Raw genomic sequence first — 17077 nt, 5'->3', positions numbered from 1 at the left:
CTGCAGAATCCACGATTAACTACTTAATATGTAAATTATGTTCTCTCTTGTACCACCTGTAATGACTGCCGACTCGTATTAATGAGCTGGTGATACGGTAAGAAACAACGGTGCCCTTTCAAAGCTATATAGGTGGTAGCTGCAAGCTGATTTATGATCTAAGGCTTATCTTTCTCCATTATCAGCACCAGTTGACAAGTATCTCCTCCCACTTCCTTTCTGTTGCTCCATACCTAACAGCTGAGCTGCTGGGACATCTTTTTTTCCACCCCGCCAGCACCACTGACTTCTTCGCAAAAGTATCGCCCCAACCCAGTGATCCAGAAGTCGAACTCAGTCATTCTGCACGATAAAGATAACAGCCCCTGGCCGAGGTCCTATCTCAGTGCTTTCAAACCCTCTTGTAAACGGTCGAGCTTGACTCCTCTTCATTCAGCCTCAGTCTGTGTACTTGTTCAGGGGTGATGATAAAACTTGAGCAGAGGTGTTCCACTGCCCATACAGAACAGCATGTCATTTTTGACAAAACTAGATTGCTGTGGCTTTTTATTCCTAAACAAACAAACAAAAATTACAAACGTTAAATCCTCCTCACGTCTCTACTGAACATACTTATGACAAACCCAGGAGTCATATTTTCGCCACAAAATCGTTTAGAAACCAACCCCAGAAGTAGGAGGGCTTTGGGTTGGTGAGTCCAGACTCCTGCTGCAGCTCTAAACACGCACCCTTTTTCATCTCCTTTGTTCTCTTTCAGGAGAGAATTTTCAAAAGACGAACCCAGCACTTCGGTCTCACATACACTGCGTGCTCTGTTAATTCCCTGGGTTCAGCTTTGCTTTGGCATTACAGTGTTCGGATTAAATCAGAATACAAGGTTTAGCTCTGCAGGAGGGAAGGGCTGATGCCTTTCGTCCCCATCAGGGCCACAGGCAACACTCATAACAAAAGACAGGTTAACCAGAGCAAAGCATAACACATTTATTTAATCAAAGTTTTACATGACAGGGGAGCCTTCAGAGTTGAAGACCCAGAGACCCAGGGAAAACTGTTACGCTTAGGTTTGATGGAGAGTGGAAGGCCATGTAGAAATGTGGTTGGACAAAAGATAGGCTCGAATGATAATAGTCTGGGGGCGGAGGCAGCAAGGCCTGCCTCTTCAGGTTCTTCTTGGCCTCTGTGTAGCATTCCTTCCTTATGGTTATGGCCCAAGACCCCTCTGGAATGAGAGTCTTTAAAAGAGAAGAGGAAATGACCTTTCTAGGATTTTTTTGCCAGGCTTTGGGAGAAAAGGGTTCTGGTTTCTATGACCCACCTTGCGGAGGACGAATTCTGATTTCTGTGACTTCCTTCAGAGGGAGAAAAGCAGGTGGGAGACAGGAGGGCAGGAGAAGGTCAGAGAGATCTTGCTTCTCTCTGAGAAGAGGCCTGCCAATCTCCTTAGGACAAAGTACTCAGCATGCCAAAGTGCCATACTTCAGGATGTTGCGTTCTGAGCACCAACAGTGCCAAACCACACCTCTTGGCCCTCTCTTGATGAATTTCCATGGTGCCTTTGCTGAGTACGGAGATGAAGTCTGCAGCATCTCTGGCCAGCAATGCCCTGTGCAGCGCTGGCTGCTCTTACTTCCACCAGTTCTCATTTCTATTCCAGAGCCATTCTTAGTCAAGGATGCTACAAATAGGTTCTATCTGTCCAAGGGTAAATAAGCCTAAAATGAAATCTTTCAGCACATAAGAAAAGTGCTTTGTTATTAGAATACATTTTAGACAAGTACCAGTAGTGCTTTGTTACAGACCCACTCCCCAAGAATGTTAATGTTCCCCTGGAAAAATATTGCACTTCCTGACGTCCTGTACAGTCTGTTTTTTCTTTTTTCTTTTCTTCTTTTTTTTTTTTTTTGTTGAGACGGAGTCTCACTCTGTCACCCAGGCTGGAGTGCAGTGGCACGATCTCGGCTCACTGCAAGCTCCCGGGTTCACACCATTCTCCCACCTCAGCCTCCGGAGTAGCTGGGACTACAGGCGCCCGGCAACACACCTGGCTAATTTTTTGTATTTTTAGTAGAGACGGGGTTTTCCCGTGTTAGCCAGGATAGTCTCTATCTCCTGACCTCATGATCCGCCGGCCTCGGCCTCCCAAAGTGCTGGGTTTACAGGCGTGAGCCACCGTGCCCGGCCTACAGTCTGGTTTTATGATTACATTCTGATGGAGCCCTGGGTAAGTAGAGGTGAAGATGGCTTCTGGATGGGAAAACAACCCACTTGTAAACAGTGAAGCTCCAGACTCCATGGAAAAAGTGTTCCATCCTGGCCTTAGAAAGAACTAGTCCAGAGCCACATCTGCAATTTCAGGTTGCTTTACTGAGGGACCCTCACTTACCTGGTCTTAGGGAGCTGGGTTTGGAGGAGTGGTGTAATTCCATAGGCTTCTTTGGTCACTTGTTTGATTACTTTCCTGCTCAGAGTGAGTACAAAATTAGCCAACTGCTGAGGCAAAATGAGAGGAAAAAACAGTTACATCCTATCCTCGTCACTCCTCTTTTTGTTTCAGTTACATAAATCATAAGGGAACTACGAATGTTTGTTGATGGCCGACAAGACTATTAATGACAGTGTGTTATCATTTCCAAAGGCAATGAGGTCCCAAACTAACCCCACCTTGACATACTGATTTCAAAACCACAACTTTTTCGTTTTCTGAGAAATTTCAAGTTACCGTTACATGAAATTTATGGGAGGGCATTTTTTTGGACTGAGCTCCTGCACTAGGTCCAACAGACCAGACCAAATCAGAATGGAGTCACTCGTGCTAAGGGCCCCATAACCAGACTGAACTATAAACGGGCTAGTTTTCCAAAAAACATGAGCCTCATAGCAACCCATCAGAAGGGGCCCAGCTTACCTGAGCAGGCATGATAAGGGAGTCCTCTCCTGCATAATCCTTTAAAGAAAGTAACTTGGCCAGGCGCGGTGGCTCATGCCTGTAATCCTAGCACTTTGGGAGGCCAAGGCAGGCAGATTGCCTGAGCAGGAGTTTGAGACCAGCCTGGGCCACACGGTGAATCCCTGTCTCTACTAAAATACAAAAAAAAAAAAAAAAAAAAAAGAAAAGAAAAGAAAGGAAAAAAAATTAGCCAGGTGTGGAGGCGTGTGCCTGTAGTCCCAGCTACTCAGGAGGCTGAGGCAGGAGAATTGTTTAAACCCGGGAGGTGGAGGTTATAGTGAGCTGAGATGGTGCCGCTGCACTCCAGGCTGGGTAACAGAGACTCCTTCTCCAAAAAAAAAAAGATAAATAAATAAAAAAATAAACAAAATAAAAATAAGTAAATAAATAAAAAGAAAGGAAGTAACTTAAAAACAACCAATTTGCTTTGTATTCTCTGTTTCTGCTTCCGATTTGCCTATAAAGCCCACCTCCCCTGCTCAGCCTATATTTGGATGGGATGCTACTGAAGTCATAAATTTCCATTGAAATGTTATTAAACTAATTTGTTGAAATTTTGTTTTGTAACATTACTTTGAACACTGAACTGCAAGTTTGGATAGTTCATGTGTGACTGAACCAGATCTTAAGGCTTTCTAATTTTCTTTCTTTCGTTTTTTTTTAGATGGTGTCTCGCTCTGTCACCCAGGCCGGAATGCAGTGGCGTGATCTCGGCTCACTGCAAGCTCTGCCTCCCGGGTCCACGCCATTCTCCTGCCTCCGACTTCTGTGTAGCTGGGACTATAGGCGCCCACCACCACACCTGGCCAATTTTTTTTTTTTGTATATATATTATATATACATTTTTAGTAGAGATGAGGTTTCACCGTGTTAGCCAGGATGGTCTTGATATCCTGACCTTGTGATTCACCTGCCTTGGCCTCCCGAAGTGCTGGGATTACAGGCGTGAGCCACCACGCACGGCCAAGGGTTTCTAATTTTCTTTACAACCTCTCAGGCATGAAATTGGTTAAAGAAGGAGATATTGTTTATCTGTACTGACATCTAAATAGGTAAACTTTCAACTCTGAGTATTTAAGAACTGTAAAAGTCTAGGACCTATGGTATTCAGTCAGCCTAATTATTCAGTCAATAATTTAACAATTATTGAGTGCCGTGTGTGTGTGTGTGTGTGTGTGCACGTGCGCGCCAGCCATTGGTGTCAAAGCCAGATATAAGAGTGAATAAAATAGAGGAGGTTCCTGTTTTTGTGGAACTTACATTTTAGTAACAACATCTCATTTGGATAAAGAAGGAACTTGAGTCAAACTCTCTGGCAGGCTCTCATGTGAGGTAATTCATTTGTCAGATGTGGAAATGGAGCTCATTGCTTGGACTCTCTGTCCTGACAAGATGTTGCTGTTTTATTTTAATTGTTACAAAATGAACAGCTCTGTTGAAGAGCTATGTAGTGTTGTTGGGAAGCCTGGGGATTCTTGCAACTGTTAAGGTTGTCTTTTGAATCTACTGAGTTTGGGGCACACTGGACTTTTGTTTTAATGCTAAAAGTTGTTTGGGGTCAACACTTATCCATTAATATATAGTAAATATTATTATTCAAGCATTAAATATCTTCATTTTTCACCATCACCTTCAAAATTCAGAGCCTCACACAGGCTGAGTTTCTTAGTACTAAGAATCAAATCTTCCCTTTCTGTCTTTGGGCTGATTATCTTTATTGTGTGGCAAATTTTGCCTTCCATTTCATTATAGCTAAATCTATTTTAGATAAGTGTTGGTTTGATAGACTCTTTACATTCCGTCTACTTTGTATACATTGAAGTAATTTGCTACACAAATATTCTTTTGAATTTTTATCAGTCTCTCTTTTCCATCCTGTTCCTCTACCTTTCGTCTAGATCTCCCCAAAGGTTCTATAGCAGAAATGAGATAAACAGGTGTCAGTATAGAAAGAGGAATATACCAGCTTATTGTGGTTTAAAAGAAATAACTGAATGAGGAGGCAGGGAAGAAACATATTTCAGAGACAGTCAAAATGAAGACACTGCATCATTTCCTTATTCGTTTTCAAAGTAAAGTTTTTCACAATTTGACACCATTTGTTTTATTTTGGTATTGATTAAGAGAATATCAAATTATTAGTCAAATGCAACACATACAAACTGTAACATTAATTATTTTAGAATTATCAGTCCTTTTGATATCCTCTATGAATGTGAAAAACAAATTCACTGAACAGTCCTACAACCATGAATAAGCAGATGCCTGTTAAACCAATTAAATGGTGTATCTGCAGAAATTGAGGCACAGAGAGATCAAATAACGTGTTTAAGTAACAGAACTAGTGAATAGCAGAGTAAAGATTTAAACCCAGACATCCTGGCTTTCGGTCAGTGCTTATGCTTTTGAGGTCTAGTACGTACTGTTTCCTAAGTACTATACGCTTTTAAGTATATATTTATGAATGTTTCAGAAACACCTGAAGAGTTTGTAAAAATGCAGATATCTAGGTCCCACTCCGACAGAATCTGATTCAGTTGGCCTGGGATGAGTGTCTCGAGACTATTGTTTAATGACAGTTCTTAGGATGGGCATAGTCCGTTGGTCATTCTTTGAAAAAACAATGGTTTGTGGTCATGTGAAGTATAGTAAAGCTGTTAAGTGCAGAGGCCCAGAAATGGAATCACCTGAGCTGTTATTGTAACTCCTCTAGCTGTGGGTAAGTTGCTTCTACTCTGTTTTTCAACTTCTACAGTGGGATGGCGATAAGGGGTTTTGATGAGAATTTAGTTCCTTAATCCATTTAACTGCTAAGTAAAGTGCTGGCAAATTGTTAACTCTCAATTTGTGTCAGCTCATCTTAGTGCAGCACAGGTGACATGCATAGTTAATTAATTCAGGTATTGTGCGTTCAGATACCACAAAAAATAACATAAATTTTTTTTTCCTTTATCCAAAAAGAAAAATCAAGGCTCTGACCTTTATTGATTTCTAACATCTTTTATTTTTTCCCCAACTTTAAAATCATTTCTCCAGAGTCCTCGACTTTAGCTCTTGTGTTCCTGGCTCTCTCCATTTGTAAGGATAGGAATCTGTTTTTCTGCCTTCTGCATCTCCTGCTGAGTTGGCCTGATTGTGTAGCTTTAAATTGGGTCAGCTGGGGGGGAAAAAGGTGGGGGTGGGAGAAGATAAAAGGCTTTTATGGAAATCTGAGATTAAATTCTCACCAACCCGCAAAAGTGTCATCCACGTCTTTGTTCTCTGTGTCTTCTTTAGTGCTAGTGTGGTTACATGACATAAAGGTGAATTATTTAAGTAATGCTATTTTACTCCTCTTGGCATAATCACTGTTCTTCTGCTTCCTTCCAATGATGACAGACAAGCGCCTCAGAGAATATTCAAAAGCCTTTGTAGTAGAAGGGAACTGAAAATGAACCAATACCTCTTACTAAAAGAAATCCTGACTGAACTGTTTGGGGGAGAGTATGGAGTTTATCTTTAAATATTCTGATATTATTCTAGTTATCAACTAGGAAAAGCAAATACTATATCATGTAGCTGGGAATTTAGTCTCCCATTAGGTTGGAAGAAGGAAGAAATTCAAAACAGAACATGAAAAGGGAGAGTCCTGCCCTGTGGCCCCATTGCATAGTCCTAATGTGTTCCGTGAGTCCTTGACCATATAAATGTGGTCCCATTGAGTTGAAGGAGAAATATGTGAGGATTGGTCAGGACACAGAAGGAAGGGAATCCTAACTGTCTTATACCCAGTACTATCTGGAACTGCTTAGGAGATATGCGAAGTTTAGTTTTAGTGATTTCTTTTCTTTTTTCTTTTTTTCTTTTTTTTTTTTGAGATGGAGACTCACTCTGTTGCCCAGGCTGGAGTGCAGTGGTGCGATCTTGGCTCACTGCAAACTCCGACTCCTGGGTTCAAGTGATTCTTATGCCTCAGTCTCCTGAGTAGCTGGGATTACAGGTGTCCACCACCACACTAGGCTAATTTTTGTATTTTTAGTAGAGACAGGGCTTCACCATGTTGGCCAGGCTGGTCTCAAACTCCTGACCTCAGGTCATTCTCCCGCCTTGGCCGCTCAAAGTGCTAGGATTACAGGTGTGAGCCACCGCACCTGGTCTAGTAATTTCAGTTCAGACTGTAGGATCCCATATCACCTGGTCTCTATTTTGTTCTCTTGGCAATGTTCTGGAGGGTCAAGAATTTCCCACCCTTTTATGGAGTCAAATTGTCTCTCAAAGCCTGGTGGGTGGTGTCATTATGTTGCCTATCTTAACATTTTTTGTGGAGGAAGAAAGTGCTGAAAACTCCCTGACCTATTTTTACTTCCTCTTGTCACCAAATCTGTATACGTTTACCTTTTAGTTTCTAAAGACGTTCACATTGGAAAGAAATGCTGAGGACTGAGCTGCCATATCCTGACAGTTTGATTCAATCCCTGTTTCTATCACAATCCTAGAAAAATTAAACAGTCCTGAAATGTGTTGAGCAAATATATATCACATGCTATTTAAACATGAAAAACATGGTATATAAAAGACAGAAAAGCAGAGGTATATAAAAGACAGAAAAACAGAGGAACTGAAGCTAATTATATAAAGTAATTAGTATGAATTTGCATAGTGTTTATATATGTGTTATATGTATAATGTATACCATATGCTCCTTACTTTAGACCAGTTAAATGTGCTGAGATGATGGAAATGTTCTCTATCCGTGCTGTTCACCAGAGTAGCCAATTAGTTACATGTAGTAATTGAATTCCTGAAATGTTGCTAGTGTGATTGAGGAACTGGATTTTTAATTTTATTAAATTTCGATTAATTTAAATTCAAGTAGCCACATGTGGCTAATAGTTACAGTATCGGACAATGTGGGTTTAGATTGGTCTAACTGGAGTGGGGAGAAAGACTGTGGACATGGAATAAAGACTCATTTTTGGATAGGTGGGTCCACTTGGAAATATAGTCTGCTCGTTTTTAAAGAAAACATATTTCCTATGCTTAGGTTTGTTTATTGAGAATAGAACAAGGAACTGAAAATGTAGAAAAGAAAACTATTGTTTCTTTGTCGCTGATTTTACTGTACCTATATTTTGGTGAAATAGATTAAAATAAAACACACAGGCGTATACTAATACATATTCATGTTTATATGTAACAAATAGAAATTTTATTAAGTATTGAAATCTTTTTAAAAGTTTTTTATTGAGGTATAATTGACAAACAAAAATTGTATATATATATTTATGGTACATCGTGATATTTTGACTTATTTATGCATTGTAAAATGATTACCACAATCAAGATATTACATACCCATCACCTTATCTAGTGTCTTTTTTCTGTAATAAGAACATTGTAGATATACTCTCTTGGCAATTTTCCAGTGTACAAAGCATTATTATTAACCATAGTTACCATGCTTACAATTGATCTCTAGAATTTATTCATCTTGTCTAACTGAAACTTTCTAGTCTTTGGCTAACATCTCCCTAACCTCAGCCATTGTCCCCCTTCCCCACAATCTCCAGCCTCTGGTAAGCACCATTCTACTTTCTAAGAGCTTGACTATTTTAGATACTCAAAGAAGTGGAATCGTGCAGCATTTGTTGTCTTGTGACTGGCTTATTTAACTCAGTGTTCTCAGGTTTCATTCATGTTGTTGCGTATGATAAGATTTTCTTCTTTTTAAAGACTTTATAATATTTCATTGTATGCTTATACCACATTCTCTTTATCCATTCATTTGTTGATGACATTTAGGTTGCTCCTACCTCTTGGCTAAAGAGATAGACAAGATTCAATAAACATGGGTGTGCAAATATCTCTTTTAGATCTGTCTTTAAAGTCTTTTGGATATATACCCAAAAGTGAGACTATGGAATAATATGGTAGTTCTATTTTTAACTTTTTGAGGAAACTTCATGCTATTTTCCATAACAGCTTCACCATTTCACATTTTCACCAAGAGAGCACCAGGATTCCAATTTCTACAAATCTTTGGCAACACTTTTTTTTTTTTTTTTTTATGAGAGTGGGCCTCCTAACGAATATAAGGTTATGTCTCGCTGTGGCTTTGATTTGCATTTTCCTGATGATAGTAATATTGAGCATCTTTTTAATTGCTCATTATTCACTGGTTGCATGTAGTCTTTGGAGAAAGCTCTATTCAAGTCATTTTCCTAATATTTTATTGTGTTATTTTGCTGCTGTTGAGTTGTAAGAGTCTTTTATATATTCTGGATATTAAACTCGTATCAGATATGTGATTTGCAAATACCTTTTCCCATTCCATGTTTTGCCTTTTCACTCTTTTCATTGTTTCTGTTGCTGTGCAGAAGTTTTTAAGTTTGATGTAGATCCATTTGTCTATTTTTGCTTTTGTTGCTTGTGCTTTTGGTGTCATATCCAAGAAATTATTGCCAAATCCAATGCCATGAAGATTTTCCTCCATGTTTTCCTGTGGAAGTCTTACAATTTCTGGCCTTATGTTTATTTCCTTAATCCATTTTGAGTTAATTTTTGTATATGGTATAAGATAAAGTAGAAGTTGATTCTTTTGCTTGTGGTTATTCAATTTCCCCAAAACTATCTGTTGAAGGAACTATCTTTTCTTCATTTTGTAGCCTTGGTGGCCTTGTTGAAGATAATTTGATCATATATCCGAGGTTTTGTTTCTGGGTTTTCTATTCTGTTTCATTTGTCTATATTTCTGTTTTTATGTCAGTACCATATGGTTTTGATTATTGTAGCTGTTATGAATGGAATGTTTGTTTCTCCTCCAAATTCATATGCTGAAGCCCTAACACCCAAGGCAACTGTCTTTGGAGACAGGACCTGTGAAGAGGTTACAAAGGTTAAATAAGGTCATAAATCTGGGGACCTAACTCAATAGGGTTGATGCTCCTACAAGACAAGGAAGAGACATCAGAGCTGTCTCTCTTTACACATGCACACAGATGAGGTCATGGGAATGCACAGGGAGATGGCAATTGCTTACAAACCAGGTAGAGAACCCTCATCAGGAACTGAATGAGCTGGCATCTTGATCTCGGACATCCCATTCCCCAGAACTGTGAGAAAATCAATTTCTATTGTTTAGGCTACCTAGTGTATGCTGTTTTGTTGTAGTAGCCTGAGCAGACTAAAACAGTAGCCTTGACACTATGTTTTGAAATCAGGAAGTGTGAAGCTTCTACCTTTGTTTTTCTTTCTTAAGATTGTTTGTCTATTCAGGGTCCTTTGAGATTCAAGGTGAATTTCAGTTTGGTCTTTATATTTCTGCAAAAATATGTCATTGGGATTTTGATCAGGATTACATTGGATCTGTAGATATCTTTGGGTAGGGTGGACATTTTAACAATATTAAGTCTTCAAATCCTTAAACAGAGAATATCTTTCCATTTGCTTGTTTATTTCTTTAGCAAAATTTTGTAGTTTTCAGTGTATGAATCTTTACCTCCTTAAGTTTATTTTTAAGTATTTTATTTTTTTGATGCTATTTTAAATGGGATTGTTGCCTTTTCAGATTTTTCATGTTTAGAAATACTACTGATTTTCGTATGTTGATATTATCTACTGTGATTATTGCTGAATTTATTTACTAGTTCTTAAAGTTTTTGGTTGGGGAGTGGAATCTTGGAGGGTTTCCTATACATGAGAACATGTCATATGTGAGTGGAGAAAGTTTTACTTCTTCCTTTCCAATTTGGATTCCTTTTATTTCTTCTTATTGACTGTTTGTTCTGGCCAGGACTTCCAGTACCATGTTGGATAGAAGTGGAGAGAGTGGGCATCTTTGCCTTGTTCCTGATCTTCTAGAACAGGCTTTCAACTCTTCACCATTGAGTATGATGTTAGCTGTGAGTTGAAATAATTTCTTTCCATCTCTGAATTTTTAGTGTTTTTATCATCAAAGGGTACAATATTGCTGGTTTTGAATATAGAGGAAGAGTTCCATGAATTAAGGAATGTAGGTGGCCTCTAGAAGTTATAAAAAAGCAGAGGAAAGAGTCCTCCTTAGAGTCTCCAGAAAGGAATGCAGCACGAGGCTTGAACCTTGATTTCAGACTGGGCAGACCTGTGCTGAACTTCTAACTCACAAAAATGTATGATAATAACTTTGTGCTTTAAGCTACCATAATTAGTTACATCAGCAATAGAAAACTAATACATTAGGCCCATCCATACTGGAAGGTTTTCTGTAAATGGGCAGACTCATGTAAAGTAGTAGCCTCTCATGGTTTGCAAACCACCATTTGTGTCCATCCATCTGTCATTTTCTTTAGCCATGTGATGTTTAAACTTGCCTACTGTGATTTTGCTAGGCTTTGGGGAAATGACGTGAATAAAATGGTATTTATTCCTTACCAGACACTTTGAGATATTGACTTTTATCTCCCTTTCCAAATAAAAAAGTAGTTAGATCCTGATCAATTTAGTGACTTGACCAAGGTAACACCAATAACCTTCTCACTTTGAACGCAGAGCTATTTCCACTAGAAAGTCTTAGAAAAATAGCAGGTTGTATTTAGCTGGATGTCTGTTCTGATGTAACTTGAAATTGCATTGTCATTTCCTATCTGTTACATGAACCTGGGCAAGCCACTTCACCGTTTAGCATTTATGTTTTCTGTGAAATGAGAGATAAATACTTAAGCAAATATTCCAAGGATAAATGAGATGTGGGTAGAGCTTTTTGACACATCTTGTAGGAAAATGTTACAAATGAATGCTATGATTGTGCCTATTATTTCAGACCTCAGGATATTCTGGGCTACGTGTGTATTACTTTTAATGAGCATGGAATTTAGCAAATAAATATTAGTAGGTAGACATGGAATTTAGCAAATAAACATTAGTAGTATCCGTGCTATTAAATGCATGAAATAGTTATGCCAGCAGACAGGTTATGACCGTAAAGAATGTTGACCTTAAGTATCATCTGCTTATTATCTCATTTGCTGAAAAATTATTTTGCATCATTATAATTCTACAGATGTTTCACAGATGTCTTTAAGGATATATTTCTGCGGGTTGTTATTAAGCTAACTTCTGTGTACTACAGCAGATTTCCATAGCATATTAATGAGAACATTATGGAATTGTAAATAAATACGTTTGTAGCTATCAAGATGAAGAGCAGAACTATAAAAATGGTTATAAAAATCTAATTAACATTTTAACAGTAAAAGCTTGCTGCCTTGATACCACAAGGGAATGGTCTCAGTCAGTAGATAAAATGAAGAATTCCCAAGTGGGCTTAAGAGTAGATGAAATACTGCTATCAATATTTAATGGGATGTGTCGGATTTTACCACCATTTGAAAGGATGCAAATAGGGGTTACCATAGAAATCACCTTGACAGAAAACTGCACAAAATGTAACATAAACTATCCCTTAAGCAGCCTTGCAGGGATTGCTGTGATGTCTGACTATAGCCTTCTCATGTAATTGTTTGACAGTGGGAAAAAATGCCTTGTTCGTGTGTGTGTGTATGTGTGTGTGTATCTATATGTGTGAGTGTGCATGTATGCCCAAAATAACTAAAATATTATAAGCACAGTATGGAAATTCTAGAGGCAGGTATCTCTATATTCCTTTGTATCATAATTACTCATTGATAAAGCTGTAAATGCCAAAGTTATTTACAGCTTTAACAAGGCATTCATCATAGCCATGCTGCCGAAAGACAAAGCAACCTCAGAGATGTTCTATTTAAATTTAATGTTCTTTTATACATTTTAGTGGCAATATTCTTTTGTGTCATGGCTCTGAGATAAATAAGCATTGCATTTTAGCAGCTTGGTCTTGGACCAATTAGATGAGTTTCCTCCTAGGTACAAACTTCTGTTGTTGAAAAAAAAGCATTTTTTTTTCTTTGAAAAAAAATAGTACACATGCTCTCCTTTCACTATTCTATAATTACAACACAGGCACTAAGTTAAAAAGAAATTACACTTATTTCACAGACTCTTTCAGCAAAAGGAGATGATGTTATAAATTTCCCTGCCCATTAAAAATGGGTGCAATAGAAATCTGAGGTTGAAATAGGAATTTTTAAAATAATCATAAGTTGTTAAACCAAAGGGAAAAAGAAGCAATTTTAGACAATACGAATGTTTAAAAATTTGTAATGGTTATCGAAAAAGGTGAAGAAAAATCTGACACAATTTTTTTCTTCAAACAACTATGTATGTTTGAGTTGAATGAATATCATTTTCATATTGATAGCATAAACATAAGCGTTATCAACGAACAAACAAAAACTCTCGAGTTCCACTTTATGACTCATTAAGGGAGACAGAAAGAGGAAAAGAAAATGGAAATATTTATGTGAAAGGATGGAATGGGCATTACAGATAAAGAGAAGCCATGAGAAGGGAGAGTAAGAGAGAAATATAGGAAGCTTTTGACCAAAGACAGGCTGTGCTAGGAAGGGAGGGGAGGAGAGGAAACACATGAAGCCAGGTGGAGACGCCCTCTCCACAACTTTCCCTGAAAATACTTTACAGATTTAAAAAAAAAGAGAGGGGTCACATCTCTCAAAGGTATGTAAACACTATACACTATTGAGAAAAAGAAATAGGCCTTTTTCCTGTCAGATTTAGAGCACTGTGTTTCTTTTTTTGTGTTAGGTCTTGAGTTTTATTCCCACTGGTCTAAAAACTCCTAACATTTTTTAATCTGCCCAATTCAAAGCTCCTGACCACAAAGGATTGAAAGACATAAAGAAACTACAAAGAGAACTGACAAACCTACAAACATAGAAGAAAGTTTAAAATATTTCTCTCCGTAACACAGAACAAACAGCTGGAAAAATTGAAGAGAGAAAGAAAAGGAGATTTGAATAACCTGTTGAAAGCTTGCTTTAATAAATATGTATAGAAGCTTGTATCCAACGCAGAGAATGAACATTGATTCAAAGTACATAGAGATTATTTTCAAAATTCACTTGGGCAAGACTACAATAGAAATCTCTACAAATTCCAAAAATGTCAACAGCATATTGATTCTGAATCACAATGTAATAATATTTTAGAAATAAGAAAAATGTAAAATTTTTTTTCTTTCTGACTATCCTGCATGATTTGGAGGATGGATACAGTCACAAACAATTTTTGGGTTAAAGTGGAAATTAATTAGAAATTAGAAAATATTTATCACTCAATAATTTCTAAAGCACTATATATCAAAATTTAGTGGATGCAGTTAAAGTGAATCTTAGAGAGAAACTTATAGTCCAAATTTCTATATTAGGAGTATATAAATACTTGAAAACACAAGATAACTGTTAAATTTGAGGTACATAAAAGGAAAAAACAGTGAAACTGAAGAATTTAGAGTAAAGGAAATTAAAGAGAGGGTAACAGAAATTATTGAAATAGAAAAAAAGACTTCAAAATAAAAATCATTAACAAGGGTTTCCAAACAAAATTAGAAGGAATGATGAAATAGACAAACCTCTGCTAAATCTGATCCAAAAGGTAAATACGACAGGCTCAAATAAATAATATTATTGTCTGATAAGAAACTTGATGCCTTTATATTTCAAAACTCAGAAAAAATTGTCAAAAGTTTAGGGAAAATATAAGCAAACTAACAGTGCCTCAAAGAGAAAATGATAACAAGGAAGAGATATCAAAGTTGTTACAAAGTTCCACCTGCCTATCTGAAACACCAGACACAAATCAGTTTTTGGAAGCTAGTTTATTAGTATTATTTAGCATATTAATCAGGAATATCTTATACAAACTTCTCAGATTATATAACAAGAGTAAAGCTACCAAATTCATTTTATGAGGTTAATATCTTGACCTGGAAATTGTAGGAGCAGATTAAAAAATAATAAGCCAATTGATGTGAACACTCAAAATCAAATATTAATAAGGAGAATCTAGTAATATATTAAAAAATAATATGTCATGATTAGATAGGTTTTATTCCGGGAATGCAAGCATGGCTTGACGTTTGAAAACTCATTAAAGAGCACGTAGTTAAAAATGAACTGGACACAAATATTTACTCTCTCCAAAAAAAAAAAAAAAAAAACACACATGAAAATGTGGCTAAAAGCAAAAGAAAGTTTAGACTCATGGGAACAGTTAATGAGACAGGAGATATCACAAGATGAGAAATGCCAATAAAATTTTGGAAGCACAAGAGCAAATGAATGAATGGTTACAGATTTAACAGATCGTTGGAGTACAAGGAGGAAATCCAAGAAGCAGCAATCCAATTAAGAAGACGAATCTTAAAAATCTCAAAAATTGCAGGCATCAGATACTTGTGGAGTCAGGAAAACTGGTTTAAAGACTATTAAGAAGCAAAACCACACATCACCTTCCCTGCCCAACACAACTGTACAACTATCCCTCCTCCACCACAGCAGAAGACTGGATATTTGCTTGTGGGGGTTGAAAGAGATGCACTCTCCACGCATAGACATAAGGCCCATCTGAAAGACTGGGAACAATTATGAAAATGGGATTGCATCTGAGAATCTCAACCCCCGTTTTTCCTCTTTGCTCAGAGAACCCTGTCAACCTGGCTTACATCCCTCTGGGTGGAAGACGAGAAGATTCATTGATGGGGAGACTGATCACTGTTTTTTTTTGTGTGTGTGTGTGTGTGCATATGCATACACACATGTGTACATGTGCATATGGTGCACATGTGTATATGTGTATTATGTACTTACTGTATGCCAAATAGATACACTAAATATTATCTAATTTAATTTTTATCTGAGAACAGACTGGGATGAAAAAGGATGCAGGAAGAAGACTGCTGATTAGAGAGTCTTGTGACAAAATATGAGAAGTAAGTAAAATAATTCTAAATAAGTATGAGAACATTTATTTATTCCTTCAACAAATATTGAGCACATACTATATGCAAGGTCTTTAAAAATATGCCTAACATTGCGTTTTAGAATAATTATTGACATGATCTTAGAGGATAGGGAAAATTGAGTGGACATTGACTTTGCTATCCTTATGAAAATTGATTAAAAACAGATTATTATACATTTTGGGAAACTGAATATTACAGATGACCCAATATTAGTATTTTTTTTATTAAAAAGTAATGTAAAGACAGTATAGAATTAAATTTCATGTGATTATATGGTTTTAAAATAATGAATTACAAATTAAGTCAATTATTTCCATATAATACCACTTTATTTGAACCCAAGAATTGCAATAATGTCTTTTAACATTAATATCTTTTATTTATGGTGAAGTGACACTGCTTATAATTTGATATGAGTGACAAACATGAACTCATTGGTTCTCACAACAAACCTTTGAAGTATTTGGAGGAAACGGCAGCAACTTTATTTGCAGATGTTAAAACAGTTATAGTGGCCCGGAGCGGTGGCTCACGACTGTAATCCCAGCACTTTGGGAGGCCGAGGCGGGCGGATCAGGAGGTCAGCAGATCGAGACCAACCTGGCTAACACGGTGAAACCCCGTTTCTACTAAAAATACAACAAATTAGCCGGGCGTGGTGGCGGGCGCCTGTCGTCCCAGCTACTCGGAGGCTGAGGCAGGAGAATGGCGTGAACCCGGGAGGCGGAGCTTGCAGTGAGCCGAGATTGCGCCACTGCACTCCAGTCTGGGCGACAAAGCGAGTCTCCATCTCAAAAAGAAAAACAGTTATAGTGGCACTTTTAAGCATAGGACTTGAAATTGAGAGCCTTAAGTTGGGGTCTTAGCTCTGCTGCAATTAGCACTGTGAGCCTGGGTGAGCATTTACCCCGTCTGGACCTCAGCATTCTTAGCTGTCAAATAGAAGGTTTAAAATTTTGTTTTTTGGCCAGGCACGGTGGCTCATGCCTGTAATCCCAGCACTTTGGGAGGCCGAGGCGGGCAGAACACCTGCGGTCAGGAGTTGGACAACAGCCTGGACAACATGGTGAAACCCTGTCTCTACTAAAAAAGTACCAAAAATTAGCCTGGTGTAGTGGCGGGCACCTGTAATCTCAGCTACTCAGAAAGCTGAGACAGGAGAATCACTTGAACTCAGGCGGTGGAGGTTGCAGTGAGCCCAGATCTTGCCATTGCACTCCAGCCTGGGCAAGAAGAGTGAAACTCTGTCTCAAAAA

This window comes from Chlorocebus sabaeus, chromosome 13 (genome assembly GCF_047675955.1).
Source record: "Chlorocebus sabaeus isolate Y175 chromosome 13, mChlSab1.0.hap1, whole genome shotgun sequence".
NCBI classification, from domain to species: Eukaryota; Metazoa; Chordata; class Mammalia; order Primates; family Cercopithecidae; genus Chlorocebus; species Chlorocebus sabaeus.
Note: the sequence above shows the minus strand (reverse complement) of the source record.